The sequence below is a fragment of the Mesoplodon bidens genome, assembly GCF_964165515.1.
Source record: "Mesoplodon bidens genome assembly, chromosome: 12".
NCBI lineage: Eukaryota > Metazoa > Chordata > Mammalia > Artiodactyla > Ziphiidae > Mesoplodon > Mesoplodon bidens.
In genome coordinates, this window is record NC_138168.1 from 30344423 (window position 1) to 30367237 (window position 22815).

Sequence of the window (22815 nt, forward strand, 5' to 3'; positions counted from 1 at the left end):
ATATGGTATTTGTCTTTCTCTTTCTGACTTACTTCACTCTGTATGACAGACTCTAGGTCTATCCAACTCATTACAAATAGCTCAGTTTCGTTTCTTTTTATAGCTGAGTAATATTCCATTGTATTTATGTGCCACATCTTCTTTATCCATTCATCCGGTGATGGACACTTAGGTTGTTTCCATCTCCAGGCTATTGTGAATAGAGCTGCAATGAACATTTTGGTACATGTCTCTTTTGGAATTATGGTTTTCTCAGGGTATATGCCTAGTAGTGGAATTGCTGGGTCATATGGTAGTTCTATTTTTAGTTTTTTAAGGAACCTCCATACTGTTCTCCATAGTGGCTGTACCAATTCACATTCCCACCAGCAGTGCAAGAGTGTTCCCTTTTCTCCACACCCTCTCCAGCATTTATTATTTCTAGATTTCTTGATGATGGCCATTCTGACTGGTGTGAGATGATATCTCATTGTAGTTTTGATTTGCATTTCTCTAATGATTAATGATGTTGAGCATTCTTTCATGTGTTTGTTGGCAGTCTGTATACTTCTTTGGAGAAATGTCTATTTAAGTCTTCTGCCCATTTTTGGATTGGGTTGTTTGTTTTTTTGCTGTTGAGCTGCATGAGCTGCTTATAAACTTTGGAGATTAATCCTTTGTCAGTTGCTTCATTTGCAAATATTTTCTCCCATTCTGAGGGTTGTCTTTTGGTCTTGTTTATGGTTTCCTTTGCTGTGCAAAGGCTTTGAAGTTTCATTAGGTCCCATTTGTTTATCTTTGTTTTTATTTCCATTTCTCTAGGAGGTGGGTCCAAAAGGATCTTGCTGTGATTTATGTCATAGAGTGTTCTGCCTATGTTTTTCTTCTAAGAGTTTGATAGTTTCTGGCCTTACATTTAGGTCTTTAATCCATTTTGAGCTTATTTTTGTGTATGGTGTTAGGGAATGATCTAATCTCATACTTTTACATGTCCCTGTCCAGTTTTCCCAGCACCACTTATTGAAGAGGCTGTCCTTTCTCCACTTTACATTCCTGCCTCCTTTATCAAAGATAAGGTGACCATATGTGCGTGGGTTTCTCTCTGGGCTTTCTATCCTGTTCCATTGACATATCTTTCTGTTTTTGTGCCAGTACCACACTGTCTTGATTACTGTAGCTTTGTAGTATAGTCTGAAGTCAGGGAGCCTGATTCCTCCAGCTCCATTTTTCGTTCTCAAGATTGCTTTGGCTATTCGGGGTCTTTTGTGTTTCCATACAAATTTTGAAATTTTTTGTTGTAGTTCTGTGAAAAATGCCAGTGGTAGTTTGATAGGGATTGCATTGAATCTGTAGATTGCTTTGGGTAGTAGAGTCATTTTCACAATATTGATTCTTCCAATCCAGGAACATGGTATATCTCTCCATCTATTTGTATCATCTTTAATTTCTTTCATCAGTGTCTTATAATTTTCTGCATACATGTCTTTTGTCTCCTTAGGTAGGTTTATTCCTAGATATTTTATTCTTTTTGTTGCAATGGTAAATGGGAGTGTTTTCTTGATTTCACTTTCAGATTTTTCATCATTAGTGTACAGGAATGCCACAGATTTCTGTGCATTAATTTTGTATCCTGCTACTTTACCAAATTCATTGATTAGCTCTAGTAGTTTTCTGGTAGCATCTTTAGGATTCTCTATGTATAGTATCATGTCATCTGCAAACAGTAACAGCTTTACTTATTCTTTTCCAATTTGGATTCCTTTTATTTCCTTTTCTTCTCTGATTGCTGTGGCTAAAACTTCCAAAACTATGTTGAATAAGAGTGGTGAGAGTGGGCAGCCTTGTCTTGTTCCTGATCTTAGTGGAAATGGTTTCAGTTTTTCACCATTGAGGATGATGTTGGCTGTGGGTTTGTCATATACGGCCTTTATTATATTGAGGAAAGTTCCCTCTATGCCTACTTTCTGCAGGGTTTTTATCATAAATGGTGTGGAATTTTGTCAAAAGCTTTCTCTGCATCTATTGAGATGATCATATGTTTTTTCTTCTTCAATTTGTTAATGTGGTGAATCACATTGTTTGATTTGCATATATTGAAGAATCCTTGCGTTCCTGGAATAAAGCTCACTTGATCATAGTGTATGATCCTTTTAATGTGCTGTTGGATTCTGTTTGCTAGTATTTTGTTGAGGATTTTTGCATCTATGTTCATCAGTGATATTGGCCTGTAGTTTTATTTCTTTGTGACATCCTTGCCTGGTTTTGGTATCAAGGTGATGGTGGCCGCGAAGAATGAGTTTGGGAGTGCTCCTTCCTCTGGTATATTTTGGAAGATTTTGAGAAGGATAGGTGTTAGCTCTTCTCTAAATGTTTGATAGAATTCGCCTGTGAAGCCATCTGGTCTTGGGCTTTTGTTTGTTGGAAGATTTTTTTTTTTTTTTTTTTTTTTTGCGGTATGCGGGCCTCTCACCGCCACGGCCCCTCCCACTGCGGAGCACAGGCTCCGGACGCACAGGCTCAGCGGCCAAGGCCCACGGGCCCAGCCACTCCACGGCACGCGGGATCCTCCTGGACCGGGGCATGAACCCGTGTCCCCTGCATCGGCAGGCGGACTCCCAACCACTGCACCACCAGGGAAGCCCTGTTGGAAGAATTTTAATCACAGTTTCAATTTCAGTGCTTGTGATTGTTCTATTCATATTTTCTATTTCTTCCTGATTCAGTCTCGGCAGGTTGTGCATTTCTAAGAATTTGTCCATTTCTTCCACGTTGTCCATTTTATTAGCATATAGTTTCTTGTCGTAATCTCTCATGATCTTTTGTATTTCTGGAGTTTCAGTTGTTACTTCTCCTTTTTCATTTCTAATTCTATTGATTTGAGTCTTCTCCCTTATTTTCTTGATGAGTCTGGCTAATGGTTTATCAATTTTGTTCATCTTCTCAAAGAACCAGCTTTTAGTTTTATTGATCTTTGCTATCGTTTCCTTCATTTCTTTTTCATTTATTTCTGATCTGATCTTTATGATGTCTTTCCTTCTGCTAACTTTGGGGGTTTTTTGTTCTTCTTTCTCTAATTGCTTTAGGTGCAGGGTCAGGTTGTTGACTCGAGATGTTTCCTGTTTCTTAAGGTGGGATTGTATGGCTATAAACTTTCCCCTTAGAACTGCTTTTGCTGCATCCCATAGGTTTTGGGTCGTCATGTCTCCATTGTCATTTGTTTCTAGGTATTTTTTAATTTCCTCAGTGATCACTTCGTTATTGAGTAGTGTATTGTTTAGCTTCCATGTGTTTGTATTTTTTACAGATCTTTTCCTGTAATTGATATCTAGTCTCATAGCATTGTTTTCGGAAAAGATACTTGATACAATTTCAATTTTCTTAAATTTACCAAGGCTTGATTTGTGACCCAAGATATGATCTATCCTGGAGAATGTTCCATGAGCACTTGAGAAAAATGTGTATTCTGTTGTTTTTGGGTGGAATGTCCTATAAATATCAATTAAGTCCATCTTGTTTAATGTATCATTTAAAGCTTGTGTTTCCTTATTTATTTTCATTTTGCATGATCTGTCCATTGGTGAAAGTGGGGTGTTAAAGTCCCCTACTATGAGTGTGTTCCTGTCGATTTCCCCTTTTATGGCTGTTAGTTTTTTCCTTATGTATTGAGGTGCTCCTATGTTGGGTGCATAATATTTACAATTGTTATATCTTCTTCTTGGATCGATCCCTTTATCATTATGCAGTGTCCTTCTTTGTCTCTTCTAGTAGTCTTTATTATAAAGTCTATTTTGTCTGATATAAGAATTGCTACTCCAGCTTTCTTTTGATTTCCATTTGCATGGAATATCTTTTTCCATCCCCTTACTTTCAATCTGTATGTGTCTGTAGGTCTGAAGTCGGTCTCTTGTAGACAGCATATATATGGGTCTTGTTTTTGTATCCATTCAGCCACTCTGTGTCTTTTGGTGGGAGCATTTAGTCCATTTACATTTAAGATAATTATTGATATGTATGTTCCTATTCCCATTTTCTTAATTGTTTTGGGTTCGTTATTGTAGGTCTTTTCCTTCTGTTGTGTTTCTTGCCTAGAGAAGTTCCTTTAGCATTTGTTGTAAAGCTGGTTTGGTGGTGCTGAACTCTCTCAGCTCTTGCTTGTCTGTAAACGTTTTAATTTCTCCATCAAATCTGAATGAGATCCTTGCTGGGTAGAGTAATCTTGGTTGCAGGTTTTTCTCCTTCATCACTTTAATTATGTCCTGCCACTCCCTTCTGACTTGTAGAGTTTCTGCTGAGAGATCAGCTGTTATCCTGATGGGGATTCCCTTGTGTGTTATTTGTTTTTTTTCCCTTGCTGCTTTTAGTATGATTTCTTTGTGCTTAATTTTTGACAGTTTGATTAATATGTGTCTTGGCATATTTCTCCTTGGATTTATTCTGTATGGGACTCTCTGTGCCTCCTGGACTTGATAAACTATTTCCTTTCCCATATTAGGGAAGTTTTCAACTATAATCTCTTCAAATATTTTCTCAGTCCCTTTTTCTCTTCTTCTTCTGGAACCCCTATAATTCAAATGTTGGTGCGGTTAGTGTTGTCCCAGAGGTCTCTGAGACTCTCCTCTGTTCTTTTCATTCTTTTTTCTTTATTTTGCTCTGCAGCAGTTATTTCCACTATTTTATCTTCCACCTCACTTATCCGTTCTTCTGCCTCAGTTATTCTGGTATTGATCCCATCTAGAGTATTTTTCATTTCATTTATTGTGTTTTTAATCGATGCTTGATTCATTTTTAGTTCTTCTAGGTCCTTGTTAACTGTTTCTTGCATTTTGTCTATTCTATTTCCAAGATTTTGGATCTTGGAAATAGAATCTTGGATCATCTTTACTATCATTATTCTGAATTCTTTTTCAGGTAGACTGCCTATTACCTCTTCATTTGTTAGGTCTGGTAGGTTTTTATCTTGCTCCTTCACCTGCTGTGTGTTTTTCTGTCTTCTCATTTTGCTTATGTTACTGTGTTTGGGGTCTCCTTTTTACAGGCTGCAGATTCGTAGTTCCTGTTGTTTTTGGTGACTTTCCCAGTGGCTACGGTTGTTTCAGTAGGTTGTGTAGGCTTCCTGGTGGGGGGGACTACTGCCTGTGTTCTGGTGGTCGGGGCTCGATCTTGTCTTTCTGGTGGACAGGTCCACGTCTGGTGGTGTGTTTTGGGGTGCCTGTGGCCTTATTATGTTTTTAGGCAGCCTCTCTGCTAATGGGTGGGGTTGTGTTCCTGTCTTGCTAGTTGCTTGGCATAGGGTGACCAGCACTGTACCTTGCTGGTCGTTGAGTGAAGCTGGGTGCTGGTGTTGCGATGGAGATCCCTTGGAGATTTTCGCTGCTTGATATTATGTGTAGCTGGGAGGTCTCTTGTGCACCCGTGTCCTGAAGTTGGCTCTCCCACTTCAGAGGCACAGCACTGACTCCTGGCTGCAGCACCAAGAGCTTTTCATCTACCTGGCTCAGAATAAAAGGGAGGAAAAGTAGAAAGAAAGAATTAGTAGAAGAAAGAAAGAGAGAGAGAAAGAAAGGAAGAAGGAAAGGAAGGAAGAAAGAAAGAAAGAAGGAAGGAAGAAAGAAAGAAAGGAGGGAGGGAGGGAGGAAGGAAAGAAAAAGAAAGAGTGAAAGGAAGAAGGGAGGGAGGGAGGAAGGAACGAAAGAAAGACAGGAGGGAGGGAGGGAAGAAGGAAAGAAAGGGCCGGAGGGAGGGAGGGAGGAAGGGAAGGTAGGAAAAAAAGAAAGAGGGAAGATAAAGTAAAATAGAATAAAGTATAAAATATAGTAGCGTTATTAAAAATAAAGTAATTATTGAAAAATCAATGGACGGATAGATCCCTGGGACCTATGGTGGAAGCAAAGCTATACAGAGAAAATCTCACACAGAAGCATACACATATACATTCACAAAAAGAGAATGGGGGAAAAGGATTGAAAATCTTGCTCTCAAAGTCCACCTCCTCAATTTGGGATAATTCGTTGTAAAAAGAGGAAAAGGGGAAAAAGTCTGCAGTCTTGCTCTCAAAGTCCACCTCCTCAATTTGGGATAATTCGTTGTAAAAAGAGGAAAAGGGGAAAAAATCTTAAATCTTGTCCTCAAAGTCCACCTCCTCCATTTAGGATGATTCGCTGTCCATTCATGCACTCCACAGACGCAGGGCACATCAAGCAGACCGTGGAGCTTTAATCCGCTGCCTCCGAGGCTGCACAGAGAGATTTCCCTGTCTTTTCTCTGCTCTCACAGCTCCTGGACCTAGCCCCGCCTCTGCGCGTAGGTCGCCGGAGGGCGTCCGTTCTTCGCTCAGACAGGACGGGTTTAAAGGAGCCGCTGATTCGGGGGCTCTGGCTCACTCAGGCTGAGGGGAGGGAGGGGCACGCAGTGCGGGGCGGGCCTGCGGCGGCAGAGGCCGGTGTGACGTTGCACCAGCCCGAGGCGCTCCTTGCACTTTCCCGTGGAAGCCGTCCCTGGGTCCCGGGACCCCGGCAGTGGCGGGCTGCACAGGCTCCCCGGAAGCGGGGGTGGACAGTGATCTGCGCTTGCACACAGGCCTTGTGGCGGCGGCAGCAGCAGCCCCAGCATCCCACACCCGTCTCCAGGGTCCGCGCCTTCAGCCGTGGCTCACGCCCGTCTCTGGAGCTTCTTTAAGCATCACTCTTAATGCCCTCTCCTCGCGCATCAGGAAACAAAAGGGAAGAAAAAGTCTCTTGCCTCTTCGGCAGCTCCAGACTTTTTCCCCGGACTCCCTCCGGGCTAGCCGCGGCGCACCAATCCCTTCAGGCTCTTCCTGCCGCCAGCCCCAGTCCTCTCCCTGCGCTCCAACCGAAACCCGATACCCGAGCCTCAGCTCCCAGCCCCGCCCGCCCCGGCGGCCGAGCAGACAAGCCTCTCGGGCTGGTGAGTGCCGGTCGGCCCCGATCCTCTGTGCGGGAATCTCTCCGCTTTGCCCTCCACACCCCTATTGCTGTGCTCTCCTCGGCTACTCTGAAGCCTTCCCCCTCCGCCACCCGCAGTCTCCGCCCGCGAAGGGGCTTCTAGTGTGTGGAAACCTTTCCTCCTTCACGGCTCCCTCCCACTGGTGCAGGTCCCGTCCCTATCCTTTTGTCTCTATTTATTCTTTTGTCTTTTGCCCTACCCAGGTATGTGGGGAGTTTCTTGCCTTTTGGGGGGTCTGAGGTCTTCTGTCAGCGTTCAGTAGGTGTTCTGTAGGAGTTGTTCCACATGTAGATGAATTTCTGATGTATCTGTGGGGAGGAAGGTGATCTCCGCGTCTTACTCTTCCGCCATCTTCCTCCGGACTCCCATTATTTCTTTAAGTAATCTTTCTGCTCCCTTCTTGTTCAGTTCTGCTTCTGAGACTCCAGTAATGCTTAGATTGTTTCTTTTAATGATAGCCCATAATTCACTCTTTTTCATTCTTTTATCTTTTTCTCCTCTGTGTGATTTCAAATGATCTGTATTTTAGTTTTTGTCAGACAATTTGTAGGTCTTTATTTCTTTAGGATTCATCACTGAAGCTCTATTAGTTTCCTTTGGCAATGTCCTATTGCCTTCATTATTAATGATCCTTGTGGCCTTGCGTTTATGTCTGTTCATTTGAGAGGCACCGCTTCTAGACTTTATAGACTGGTTTCAGCAGGCATAGCCCTCCAGAGTCAGTCTGTCCAGAGATTCTGGGTGGAACATCTGATGGCGTCCATGGGTGGACTTGCTGCTGGAGTCCTTGGGTAGGCACAGCTGGTGCCTGGGTCAGCAGATGGGCAAGCTTAGTGCTTGGGTACATGGGCACCAGTCCAGTGCCTGGATCTGCAGTTGTAGACCTAGAGATTGACTGCACAGGAGCAAACCAGTACTGGGATTAACTGGCAGCCAGATTTAGTGGGACCCAATCTGGAAGCTGGGGTTATTGAGGTCATTCTCATAGTAGGATGAGCCTGGAGCCTGCGGCTACAAGAGTCAGCCTATAACCTGAGGTCTCGGATACTAGTCTGGGCCTGGCCTAGCCTATTGCCATGAGCCTGGGTCAGTGGGAGCTGGTCTAGAGTCTAGGTCTGTGGGTACTGGTCTGGCACTGGTGTGGGTCAAAAGTCTGGGTTCTAAGAAGTTGGCCTGGCATATGGCCTAGCTGGGAGCCTGTATTCACAGGTGCCCACCTGGAGCCTTGTGCCACGAAAGTTGCCCAGGGCCATGGGATCCAGCTGGCACTGGGGTGAGCCAGAGCTGAGGTTCACAGAAGCCCATCAAAAGTCTGGGGCCATAGGAGGCACCCTGGGCCATTGGAGCCAGTTGGCACTGGAGTGGGCTGGGAGCCTGGGATTGTTGGGTTCCACTGACCGCCTGGTGTCATGGGAGCCACCTGGAGCCTCAGGAGCTGCCCAGGTCCTTAGGAGCTGGCAGGAGTGAAGGTGAGCTGGGAGCCTATGTGGAGCCTGGTGCCATTTATGCTGCCTGGGGCTGCAGGAGCCACTGAGGCCACTGGAGTTGGCAGGTGTCAGGGTACATCAGGGGCCTGGGTTTGTGGGAGCATGCAGGGACAATCTAAGGCCCAGGGATCAGCCTGGAATTTGGTAGGCCTCCTCTGGGGTTCATGGTAAAGTCAAGCGCTCACTTCACTCTCCTTCTTCTCACACAGGGAGTGTCTGTCTCCACACCAGGCTGCCCAGGCTTGGGGAAAGGATGATGGGAGGTAGTGTGAATGTATGCTTCTTACCCTTCTCAATCCATCTTTTCTCATTTTTGTGCTTCACCCACGTGCTGTAATCTCTCACCTGTGAAGTGAATCCTTCACTTTTATGAAGGTATTTTTGAATGCAGATAGTTAATCAAATTGATGTTTTTGTTGGGGTAGAGCTAGAAATTCCTATGCTGCCATAGGAATTTCTCTTGACACCTTTTTTCTAGCATTATTATTAATTCAATAAATATGTAAATATTTATTGAGAGTTACCGTGTTCCGAGTACCTGTCTAGGTATTATGGAACTAGCGGCCTTGGATTTATGTCAAACATTATTATATCCTCCTTATCTCATAACTTATCTCTCATATTATCTGACAGATTATCTCTCTAGCTTTCTGTGCTATAGTCTGTATTATTTTGCAACATCCTTTTTATCCTACTCATTAATTCTCTTCACCTCTGTCTGCTTTTTTATAGAAAAATTCTTAATTTCAAACTAAAATTTTTATTTGTAGAAGTGTGATTTGATCTTTTTCTAACCTGCTTGTTATTTCCATCATCCTCTAGTTGCCTCAAGAAATATTATAGCTATTCGTTTATGATATTTTTCAGATTTAACTCTATTACTCTACTTGTTAAGGCTAAAAATGTAGTAGTCACCACTGATTCTTTTTTGTGCACCCTATGTCTAATTTTTGACTTCTCTTCAATACATATCCAGAATCTTTCCACTTTCTACCACTTCCACTGGTACCAGTCTGGTACACGTCACTATCATTTGTGCCTGGATTATTGCAATAGCCTCCTAACTCTTTACTTCTAAACTTGTTCACTGCCCCCCATCCCACTGTATTCTGAGCCTCGGCCAGAGTGAATGTTTTAAACTCTAATTCAGATTATGTTACTTCTGAGTTTAAAATCCCTGTCTGTCCCAGTCTTTCTCAAGGTGAAAATCAAAATCCTTTCCACAGCTAGCTCAGTTCTTTACCATCTGGCACCTATTTCTTCACTTAACTCCAATTCTTTTTTTTTTCCCTTACTTAGCTCCAGCTACATTGGCCTCCTTACTGTTCCTCAAACATGCCAGGCATGTTCTTATCTCAGAGACTGGCCCTTGCTGTTCTTTCTGGATGCCCTTCCTTTGGATATCTGCATGTGTATTGATTATCTACTGCTGCCTAGCAAATTATCTCAAAACTTAGTGATTTGAAATTTTAAATATTAGCTCTCACAGATTCTTTGGGTCCAAAATTCAGGGGCATCTTAGCTGAGAAATTCTGTCTCACCTTCTCATGGGATGCAGCAAGATGTTGGCTGGGACTGTATACATCCCATGTATTTATGTATTTACTGGGCCTGGGAGACCCAATTCCAAAGAGGCTGCTCACATGTATGGCAAGTTGGTGTTGGCTATTGGTGGGAAACATCATTTCTTCTCCATGATAGCCTCTTCACAGGCTGGTTGAATGTCCTCATGACATGACAGCTGGATATCCCTAGAGAGTGATCTAAGAAGTCAAGATGGAAGAAGTCACACACTGTCTATTCTACAATACCAAGTCTTTCTAGTGTCACCTTCTCAGTGACGACTTTGTTGACCTCATGCATTTTTAACTGCAACCTCACTGTCATCCTTGCTCCCTATTCCCTTCCCCCATTTTTTATGGATTTTTGATTACATGTATCATCTTCCAATGTAGTAGAAGTTTAATTGCTCATTGTGTCTCTGGCTGTCTCTCCCCAGTGGAACATGAAGTCTGTGAAGAGAGGGCCTTGGTTTTCTTCATTTCTGTATCCACAGTGCTGAGAAGACTGGCTCATAGTGAAAATTAGTGTTGATCATTAGTTTCTGCCTTTTCAATCTTCTAATGTCTGCTTCACTGAGGTTTTTAATTCAGTGATTGTATTGTTCTTCTCTATGTAGTTTCTTCTGGTTCATATTTCCCCTTTCATTGTCTGCACTACTGCCTTGACTCCTATAAAGAGACACTGAGTAAACATACTTCTAAAATGTTTAGGATGTTGTCAGAAAACCTAAGTCTTCTCACTGCTCTTCTGAGTTACTCTCTTTTCAACTTCCCTGTAATTTTGTATATCCAGTGATTTTTCCATACTAGCTTCTCCTTACAGAGAACTCTCTTGGATCATTCTGCTCTGGTGTGAAATGGGACCTGTCAGAGGTTGTGAGACTGAGTCTTTCAAGCTGAAATGAAGGGAGAAGAATAAAGTTCCCATATACCATTTGTCAGTTTAGAGCTCTATTTCCAGAGGTTTGTAGAGAGAGACCAATGGGATAGGCTTTGCAGCAGGGAGCCTCCCTCTATTCAGAGACCACCTTTTTATGTTTATCATGGCAGCCATTATTTGGCAGGGGTATTTCCAAGGATACGCCGTGAGCGAGTGCCATGGGATCAGAAATGTAAGGCAGACACGAACTGGACACTTACTGAGTTTCCGATGGGATCACATATTGCTGTCTTACTGTCCTAACACCCCGTTTGTCCTTCTGCATGCTGCTGCTAGTGAGTTCTTTTGGGATCTCCTCACTTATTTCCCAAGCAAGGTGTTCATCTGCATGCAGACAAGCAGTTGTCTGTGCAGATTCTCCTTATGTAGAGAATTTTCTTAAAGTTTCTGGTGTGTGACTGCTATTCTTCCATGTTTTCTAATACTGGTACAGGATTTTCTCTGTATATATTGTATGTTTAGATAGTCATTTTAATATGATTTAGAGAAAAAGATGTATCCCATTCATTATTTAATCAGGAAATCAGCATGATATACTTAACATGAGGTGCTTAGAGAGAGTATCTCTGACTGTCCCATCCAAAGAAGGTCCTTTTTTTTTTTTTTAATTTTGGGGCATAACCATCTATATTTTCCCCTCAGAGCACTTAAACAATTTTAAGTTATTTAACCATTTCTTTACTTATTCTTTGCTCTCTTTTATGTCGAAAGCTCTGTGTGGTTAGAAATTCTGTTATGTTTGTAGTTGTATCTCCACTGCCTAACATAGTGCCTGAAAATCAATAGTTTTAGACGAGCTACCAGGGATATGAGATAAGTGAGGTAAACAGCCTGTGTAGTCTGTCAGGCCACAAACCTTCACAACTTTCAGCTTTGTGCCCATTTTGTGGTATTCATTTCTTAAGGGGGTTGAGAGAAATATGAAAATACAAGAAAATGCCTCTAAGTTTACATTTCAGGAACAGCTAAAGGAGTGAGTGTTATCACTGGCAAAATAATAAGATTTCTGAACTAAATATATGCACCATTACAAAAATACAACAATAAACCTGATTGTATTTTCTGCAGCATTATTAAAGACACAGCAAGAAGAATTGGCATTTACTTGTACAGAAAAAACACAAACTGAAGTACAACTTCAGATAACTTCCCCATAAGATCATTAATGACAGGAAAAGTTGCCAAAGGGCATTACAGAATATTCTTTTTTACAGTATCTCCTAGAAAAGGAGAAATACCAGTTAGGTGTTTCAGATTCAGCCTTTGTAAAGGCAAGTCATCTCTGAAAATTTCTTTTAGCTGTAAAAATAAACCAGAGTAAAATATTTCAGACATTTTTTTTGACTCAAGCTAAATGTAAGCCTAGAATAATTTGCTAAAATGTCATGAGAGGAAAAAAAAGAATAGCTGCCTTTAAGCTTAACTATAGTATTTTCTTGTATCCGTGCTCAAAAAAATCACCGACTGCTATTAGCTAACAGAAAACATTAAATCAAAAGGATTTAGGATCATGGCTAATGTTCTTTATGAGCTGCATGGGCCTAGGTATTGCAGCCCATATTTTACATATGTAATTCTGCTTTGGGACTACTTTCAAACCAATGTACAATATGCTGAATTAATAATGCTTATAAGTGTAATATATATGAAGAGAGTTTAAGAAACTCTTGATGGAAGGTGATATATGTTTATGAGGTGCCAGATGTTTGCCTTTAAAAGTAATTTTTACTAACCCACACTATGGAGATTTGTATTGAAGTGGTCTCTTTATGGTAGTATATTATTTAAAATATGTTCTGTGAGACCTAGGCACAATGGGGTGGATAAAAGAATAAGTACCTGTCTAAATTTTATGTATTTTTAAAAACTGGACCATTGGGGTACATTTTTTTAATGCAGGTGCAGTGGATTAGACAGAAAACAATAAAATTATATATTTCATATACAACTGCAGGTGTTGAAAATACACATAGTGTTGTTTTAATATTTTCTTTTTATTATGGAGGTAATCATGATATCATATACTTGTATGTATTTTTTTCAAGGTGTTCAGACACATCACATGAATTATTTTACATTTCATAACTTCTCTGGAGGGAAGCAGAGACAAGTATTATTGCCCCATTTTACAGATGAAGTACCTTATTACTAAATGGCCACTCTCTAAATGTCTTCAGAATATTTTCAAGCAATTTGTCAGGGATTTTCCCTCTTGCCTTCTGCAAGAAACTGGGCTGTTTCTGTTGATTGCCAGGGTCACCACTCTGGTGGTGTGACTGCCACTGTGACTGGGACACTCAAGAATGTGTTCACTTCTTCCCAAATAAAAGGCAAAGTTCACATTGCAAATTGTATTTTTTCTTGTGATTCCATTTGTTTTTTAATTTTTATCTTATATTGAAGTAGTTGATTAACAGTGTTGTATTAGTTTCAGGTGTACAGCAAAGTGATTCAGTTATACATGTACCTATTCTTTTTCAAATTCTTTTCCCATTCAGGTTATTACAGAATACTGAGCAGAGTTCCCTGTGCTGTACAGTAGGTCTATTGCTGGTTATCTATTTTAAGTATAGTAGTGTGTATATGTCAATCCCAAACGCCCAATCTATCCCTCCCTCCCCACACACACTCCCCCACTAGTAATCATAAGTTCATTCTCTAAGTCTGTGAGTCTGTTTCTGTTTTGTACATAGGCTCATCTATATCATTTTTTTTGATTGCACATATAAGCGATATATGATATTTGTCTTTCTCTGACTTACGTCTCTCAGTATGATAATCTTCAGGTCCATCTGTGTTGCTGCAAATGGCATTGTTTCATTCTTTTTTAGGGCTGAGTGATATTCCATTGTATATATGTACCACATCTTCTTTATCCATTCATCTGTTGATGGACATTGAGTTGCTTCCTTGTCCTGGCTATTGTAAGCAGTGCTGTAATGGACATTGGGATGCATGTATCCTTTCGAACCTTGGTTTTCCCTGGATATATGCCCAGGAGTGGAATTGCTGGACCACGTGGTAGCTCTATTTTTAGTTTTTTTAAGGAACCTTCATACTGTTCTTCATAATGGCGCTACCAATTTATATTCCCACCAACAGTATAGGAGGGTTTCTTTTTCTCCACACCCTCTCCAGGATTTATTGTTTGTAGACTTTTTTTGGCCCTGCCGCATGGTTGGTGGGATCTCAGTTCCCTGACCAGGGATCTAACCCAGGCCACAGCAGTGAAAGTCCAGAATCCTAACTACTAGGCCATCAGGGAACTCCCATGTAGACTTTTCGATGATGGCCATTCTGACTGGTATGAGGTGATATCTCATTGTAGTTTGATTTGCATTTCTCTAATAATTAGCAGTGTTGTACATCTTTTCATATACCTCTTGACCATCAGTATGTTTTCTTTGGAGAAATGTCTATTTAGATCTCCTGCCCATTTTTTGATAGGGCTGTTTTTTTGATATTGAGCTGCATGAGCTGTTTGTAAATTTTGGAGGTTAATCCCTTATCGGTTGCATTGTTCGCAAATATTTTCTCCTTTATTGTGGGTTTTCTTTTCATTTTGTTTATGGTTTCCTTTGCTGTGCAAAAGCTTTTGAGTTTAATTAGGTCCCATTTGTTTATTTTTTATTTTGATTACTCTGGGAGATGGATCGTAAAGATATTGCTGTGACTTACGTCAAAGACTTCTGCCTGTTTTTCTCTAAGAGTTTTATAGTACCAGGCCTTACATTTAGGTCTTTAATCCATTTTGAGTTTATTTTTGTGTGTGGTGTTAGAGGATGTTCTAATTTCATTCTTTTACATGTAGCTGTTCTGTTTTCCTAGCACCACTTATTGAAGAGACTGTCTTTTCTCCACTGTATATTCTTGCCTCCTTTGTCATAGATTAATTGACTGTAGGTGTGTGGGTTTATTTCTAGGCTTTCTATCCTGTTCCATTGATCTATATTTCTGTTTTTGTGCCAGTACCATACTGTCTTGACTACTGTAGCTTTGTAGTATAGTCTGAAGTCAGGGAGCCTGATGCCTCCAGCTCCGTTTTTCTTTCTCAAGATTGCTTTGGCTATTCAGGGTCTTTGGTGTCTCCATACAAATTTTTAATTTTTTTGTTCTATTTCTGTGGAAAATGCCATTTGATAGGGATTGCACTGAATATGTAGATTGCTTTGGGTAGTATAGTCATTTTGATGATACTGAATCTTCCAATCCAAGAACATGGTATATCTCTCCATCTGTTTGTGTCACCTTCAATTTCTTTCATCAGTGTCTTATAGTTTTTGGAGTACAGGTCTTTTGTCTCCCTAGGTAGGTTTATTCCCAGGTATTTTATTCTTTTTGATGCAGTGGTCAATGAGATTGTTTCTTTCATTGTTAATGTATAGAAATGCAACAGATTTCTGTGTATTAATTTTATATCTTACAACTTTAGTAGTTTTCTGGTAGCATCCTTAGGATTTTCTACATATAGGATCATGTCACCTACAAACAGTGACAGTTTTACTTCTTCTTTTCCAATTTGCATTCCTTTTATTTATTATTTATTTTTCTTCTCATTGCCTTGGCTTGAGTTGTAGTTCTCCATGTTTCTGCTGTCTGACCCCTGGTGGTTGAGGTTGGTCCAGGGGCTTGTGCAGGCTTTCTGGTGGGACGGATGGGTGCCTGCCCACTGGTGGGTGGAGCTGGGTGTTGTCCCTCTTGTCCCATGGCAGACTTACGGCAAGGGGTGTGTTTAGCAGGCAGCTGTGTGCTCAGGAAGACTTTAAGCAGCCTGTCTGCTGAGGGGTGGAGTTGTGTTCTCACCCTGTTGGTTGTTTGGCCTGAGGCGTCCCTGCACTAGAGCCTACAGGCTATTTGTGGGGTCTGGTCTTGGTGGGAAAATGTCAGCCTCTAGGAGGGCTCACACCAGAACTACCACCATCAGTGTCTTTGTCCCTGCAGTGAGCCACAGCCGCATGCCCTGCCCCCCACCTCAGGAAACCCTCCAATATTACCAGGTAGGTCTGGCCCAGGATCTTATGATGTCACTGCTTTTTTCCCTGAGTCCTGGTAAGCACGAGCCCTTATGTGCACCCTCCAAGAGTGGGATTTCTCTTTCCCCAGTCCTGTGGAATTCCTGTGATCAAACCCTGCTGGCTTTCAAAGCCAAATTCTCTGGAGGTTCCTCCTCCCGTTGCCAGACACCCAGGTTGGGGAGCCTGACATGTGGCTCAGAACTTTCACTCCTGTGGGAGAACTTCTGTGACATAATTGTTTTCCAGTTTGTGGATTGCCCACCTGTCATGTATTGGATTTGATTTTATTGTGATTGCTCCCCTCCTACTGTTTCGTTGTGGCTTCTGCTTTGTCTTTGGATGTAGGATGTCTTTTTTGGTAGGTTCCAGCAATTTGTTGTTGTTGTTGTTGTTGATGGTTGTTTAGCAGTTCATTAGTTGTTTGTTATTATGGAATTTTCATAAGAAGAGGTGAGCTCATGTCCTTCTACTCCACCATCTTGTCTCCACCTAGCTGCTCCTCCACAGTGTGTCTTTCTGTACTTTAAGGAGATATTCACCAGTGGTTTAAGGTGGTGGAAAGATGCATTGGTCCTGGAGCTCTGGGCAGAGAGAGGGTCTCACAAACTCTTCTGACAAATGCCTCATCTTGTGTGTCTCCGGGGGAGGGGCCTGCTCTGCACGTCCTGCCCCACTTGCACTATATGCTGCAGTAGGCCCCACTCTGTTTTTCTAGGACTTGGCACTAACTTTACAACACTCTGCAGCTGGCCGACAGGCTCCACACTGTAAATTGTAATGAAATTTTAGTAAACATTTGGGAAAGTAGGTGTATGTAAAAAATAAAGAGTACTTTCGTTAACTGTACAGGTCCAGACCCATCATAGAACCTCCTGTTGGCTTGCTTTCTGTCTTACTCCTGACCCACTTCCAGAGGCCATGGCAATTCTTCCCTTCCTACATCTTAGAGTCAGATCTACTTGAGGCTCCAGGAAGACCAGAACAAATTTCTTTCCCTAATCTAAAATCCACTGCCATGGGTGCCAGAATTAACTTCTTCCCATTTATCTTAAAGGAAAGTCCACCCTCATCTATACAAGAGTATGTTGCATCTTAACACCAAGTAACACCAAATTTATGCAATAGTCAAATTCACTGTCTATTGTCTGGCTTATTTGTCTTGAATGACATCATGTATGTGACAGAAACAGCCTGGCCAGATGGGCCTGCACCCATGTCTATTTCTCGTCATTAGGGAGTTGGTGGTGTTAAGTGGTGTTAAGGCTCCTGGATTTTGTGACACACAATCCTTGCATGCAGGACAACAAACAACTCAGCAGGATCTAAAGTTCTAAGGCCAGCAGTACACTGGGACCCCATTTGAGTCTCATATCAGTCATTGTATTCATTCACTCAATGACTGACTCATTAAACAAACATTTATTTCAATGTTTTTTTATCCTTATATAAATTCACAGATTCATAGACTCTTAAGAGTTGGAAGGTACCTCAGAAGTCTTTTCATTTTAACTACCATCAAACACTGGTATCCCTTTATCCCCATAATGGACAGATTTTTTTCCTTCATTTGAACACATAAAAAAATGGAAAACTCACTCACTGTTTTTCAGGCAGTTCATTTCACTGTTGGGCAGCCTTGATGGCTCTCAGGAATTCTCCATTATACCTGAAAACCTGCCCTTTCAGTCTTCTATACATTAGCTTACTTGGTGCTATCTCTTTACATATGTGAAGAGAAAAATAATGTGCCTTCCACCTCTCCTTCTTTTTTCCAGGCCAAAATCCTTACTTTATGGCAAGAGAAGAATCCGTTATTTCAGGCAGGGGGAGCAACACGACAAACATGCAGAGCAAGCATCTTGTGAAATGAGCTCACAGCACTGGCTACAGCATGAAATTCATGAGGAGTGGTAAGAGAAAATAGAAAAGTTGGGAATGAAGCCTGGGGTCTGATTGTGGGTAGTTGTTGGCAAGAGGTTCTTTGCTGTATTTATTAGGCAGGGTCGTGATATGATCAGAGAGCTGCTTCTGTAAGAGTGATCAGGATATGACTAGATCCTAAGTCCCAATTATAGATGAATTTTTTGGTCAGTTCTTCCACATGTTAGCTTTTTCACATTCCAGTTCTTGTGTAATCCCCTTTCGCTGAGTGTAGGCCAAACCTTGTAGCTAGATTCTAACCAACAGAAGACAGTGTAAGTGCTGGGCTGTCACTTTGGTTACACAAGATTGTGACTTCCATCTTAATAGCAGACTCTATTGCCTTCTCAGCTTGCATGGTTTCATGAAGCAAGTTGACACCTTGGAAATGTCCATACACAAGGAACTGAGAGTTCCCTCTGGCCAACTGCCAGTGAGAAACTGAGGCCCTCAGTCCAACAGCTTGCAAAGAACAGAATCCTGCCACCAACCCCCTGAACATGGAAGTGGATATTTCCCTAGTTAAGCCTTGAGATGACTACATTTTGATGCAGGTCAGAACAATTTAGTAAACCTGGAAAAGTTACAAAATGATTTACTTAAAGGCATCAGAGAACTTCGGCAGCTACAAAGACTAAAAAGAATAAGATTCCAACAAGGGGACACATTTATGGAGGAGAGCTAAGGACCTGAGCATCCTTGCAGGCATTTGTTGGTTGTAGATTTGAGACAAAAGCAGAGATCCCTAAGTAAACCTGCGTATAGTGTTGCTACTAGGGGGACAGAGTGGCCAGCAGAGATTTTGGGGGTCACACAGGATTGGGTTAACAGAATGGGAGGTTTCAGGGAGCTCAGATATGGCTTTTCTCCCCCTCAGTGTATGTCCTGAGCTCTAAAACTGCACAGAGCTGGAGGCACAGAACTAAGACCAAAGATAAATCAAGGGACTATATTGGCTTTGAATTGGAAGGCTAGTTATTGTAACTACATCAATTTTTCCTGAGCTTATCTAAGGATTCAGTGCAATTCTGACCAGAATCCTTAAGGGTATTTTTTAGGAGAAATTGATAAACTGGTTATAAAGTAAATATGGAAATGCAAAAAGAAAATCTGAAACAGAAGTATAAAATTGGAGAATGTACACTAACAGATACCAAAACTCAAGAACTATTATAAAGCTATAGTAATTAAGACAGTGTGTATTGGTATAGGAATAGATATATAGGCTAATGAAATGAAATCGAGAGTCCAGAAACATGCCACCTGTATATGGTCACCTGATTTATGACATAGATGACACTATAATGCCAGGGGGCAAAGATGATCTTTTCAATAAATTATCTTGTGTCAACTGTATATCCATAGGGGAAAAAATGAAATCTGGCACTTAGCTCACACTTATATAAAAGCCAATTCCTGGTGGATTATAGTTATAAATATGAAAAGTATGGCAGTAAAGTTTTAAAAGATAATATAGAGGGAAATCATCTTGACCTTGGGAAAGAGAAAGACTTCTTGTATTAGTTATAAAAGTGATAACCATAAAAAATAGACTGAGAAATCAGGTTCAAATAAAAACTACTGCTTATCAGAAGGCACCGTTTGAGGAATAAAAATGCAAGCTCCCCTGACCCCCACAAATGAGTGGTATGATTTTAAACACATATAGCTAAGAAAGGGTTTGTATCCTTACATTATAAAGGACTACTACAAATTGATAAGGAAAGGACAAATCCATAGATTTAGTGGCAGGACTCCGCCGTGAAGTCAAATAAGACCACATTAGCCATCAGTAAGTTAACCCCACTCTGAGATACCTCTCTTCCCGTGGAAGAAGGGCTAAAGTTTAAGATAGCAGAGTTTAGTGAGGATGTGGGACAGTGGAAACTCTAATACACTGCTGTTGGGTGTGTAAATTGGTGCAACCACTTCAGAAAACATTTTGTCATGATACACCAACATTGGAAATATGAGGACTTTTTGACACAGAAATTCTAGTTGAAGGTTTGTACTAATTAGAAATACATAAATCTGAGTACTAAAAGAATTTTAACAGTAATAACAATAAGAGCCCCAACTAAAACTATAGATTGATGAAAATGAATCTCCTGAATAGAATGTGGAGCAAAGGATGCCAGGCACAAAAGAATGTCATCTGTATTGTTGGATTCATAAGAGTTCAAAAGCAGAGAAATCAAAACTGTTGTGTTAAAAGTAGGAATATGGGGCCTCCCTGGTGGCGCAGTGGTTGAGAGTCCGCCTGCCGATGCAGGGGATACGGGTTTGTGCCCCGGTCTGGGAGGATCCCATATGCCGCGGAGTGGCTGGGCCCGTGAGCCATGGCCGCTGGGCCTGCGCATCCGGAGCCTGTGCTCCGCAACGGGAGAGGCCACAGCAGTGAGAGGCCCGCATACCGCAAAAAGAAAAAAAAAAAAAAAAAAAAAAAAAAAAAAAAAAGTAGGAATATGGATCAACAAAAAGAAAATCCACAGAATGGGAGAAAATATTTGCAAATGAAGTTACAACAAGGGATTAATCTCCAAAATATACAAACAAACAACGCATGCAGCTCAATATCAAAAAGAACAAAAAACCCAACAAAAAAATTGGCAGAAGGTCTAAATAGACATTTTTCCAAAGAAGACATACAGATTGCCGAGAGGCACATGAAAAGCTGCTCAACATCACTAATTATTAGAGAAATGCAAATCAAAACTACAATGAGGTATCACCTCACACTGGTTAGAATGGCCATCGTCAAAAAATCTACAAACAATAAATGCTGGAGAGGGTGTGGAGAAAAGGGAACCCTCCTACACTGTTGGTGGGAATGTGAATTGGTACAACTGCTCTGGAGAACCGTATGGAGATTCCTTAAGAAACTAAAAGCAGAGCTACCATATGATCCAGCAATCCCACTTCTGGGCATATATCTGGAGAAAGCCATAATTTGAAAGGATACATGCACCTCAGTGTTCATTGTAGCACTACTTACAATAGCCAGGACATGGAAGCAACTTAAATGTGCATCCATGGAGGAATGGATATTACTCAGCCGTAAAAAAGAATGAAATGATGCCATTTGCACCAACATGGATGGACCTAGAGATTATCATACTAAATGAAGTTAAGTCAGAGAAAGACAAATGTCATATGATATCACTCGTGGAATCTAAAAAAAAATGGTACAAATGAATCTACTTACAAAACAGAAATTGAGTCACAGATGTAGAAAACAAACATGGTTACCAAGGAGGAAAGGGTGGGGGAGGGATAAATTGAGAGATGGGTAGTAACATACACACACTACTACATATAAAATAAATAACTAATAAGAGCCTGCTGTATAGCACAGGGAACTCTATTCAATACTCTGTAATGACCTATATGGGAACAGAATCTAAAAAAGAGTGGATATATGTATATGTATAACTGACTCACTTTGCCATACAGCAGAAACTAACACAACACTGTAAATCAGCTACACTCCAATTAAAAAATAATTTTAAGAAGTAGGAATATGGGTTACTTTGGGGGACGGGGTAGGGGAGAAGGGAAATGATTAGGAGGGGACAGAAAAAGCTTTTGAGTGATGGTGTTTCTATTGCTGCAAAACTTAGCAGTTTAACATAATTATTATATCAGTTTCTATGGATCAGGAATCAGGGCACAATTCAGCTGGGTGCCTCTGTCTCAGTGTCTTTCGTGAGGATGAAATTAAAGCGTCAGTCAGGACAGTCCTTTCAAGCCTCAACTGGGTCTAAAGTATCTTATGCCAACTCACTAATGTGGTTTTGGCAGACCCCTGAAATTTGCTTCCAAGCTCACTCGTGCAGGTCTCTCCCCAGGGCTGTCTCACGACTTGGTAGCTGACTTGCATCAGCGTGAGTGATTTAAGGGAGAACAAGAAAAGGAATGCCAAGAGGGAAGCCATGTCCTTTGTATTATCTAAACTCAGAAGTGACATTCCATCACCTCTGCCTTATTCTTTTTGTTGGAAGCAAGTATAGCTCAAATCATACAAGGGCATGAATAAACGGGAAGCAGGTGTCATTGAGGTCCATAGAGCTTGCCTGCCAGAGATGGCAATGGTCAACTTCTTGACCTTGGTGGAGATTATGTAATTGTTTAAGGTTATTCATTGGACTGTACATGTTCTGTGCATTTTTCTATAATATGTTATCTTTTACAATAAAAATATTTTTAATTAAAAAATACAGTCATAGAAATTTCTTCAAGCTTCATGTCCCTGATTCCTTGAATGGAATCAAGATGCTATACAACTCCAAAGAATCTCTTACCCACTCATTTAGATATATGGACTGTTTTAAGAATATTTAGGAAGTTTAACTAAGGATCCCACTTACAAACAGGTAAGTCCACCAGTGTTCAAAACAAAAACTGATAAATTAAATTGAGCTGATCTTTTATCAATACATGGAAGCAATTGTTCTTGAGACCCTATTCAAACATTTCTTTCTTAGCATGTTTTTTAGCTGCTTGAGGACAAATTCTACTTAAGAGAAAGTCTCAAATGTGCCACAAATGCCACTCAGTATGAACTTAACTTTTCTAATCATAAAACCTTAATTACAATTTTCTAAATTTCTTTAAAGAATTCTTTCTACTTCATAGAAATGCCAATACTGATTGAATGGGAAAATCAACTAATCATATATTTTGCCATATATAAACATTTTCATTAGTACCTAAACATGAATATTATGCTTTAATGGAAATATAAACAGTGTGCATGGCATTAATAGAAAAATCAATTATTAAATTTATACTAGTAGTCCAATAACAATACACATATATAAATTCTTTCATGAATAAAAGAGGAGCAGCTTACACTTTAAACGTACTGCTCACTCATTCCTTGACAAACTTGACAAATGGCACAGCCCAGCCAGTCAACCTGCCCTTCTTGATGGAAAAGAACACAGAAG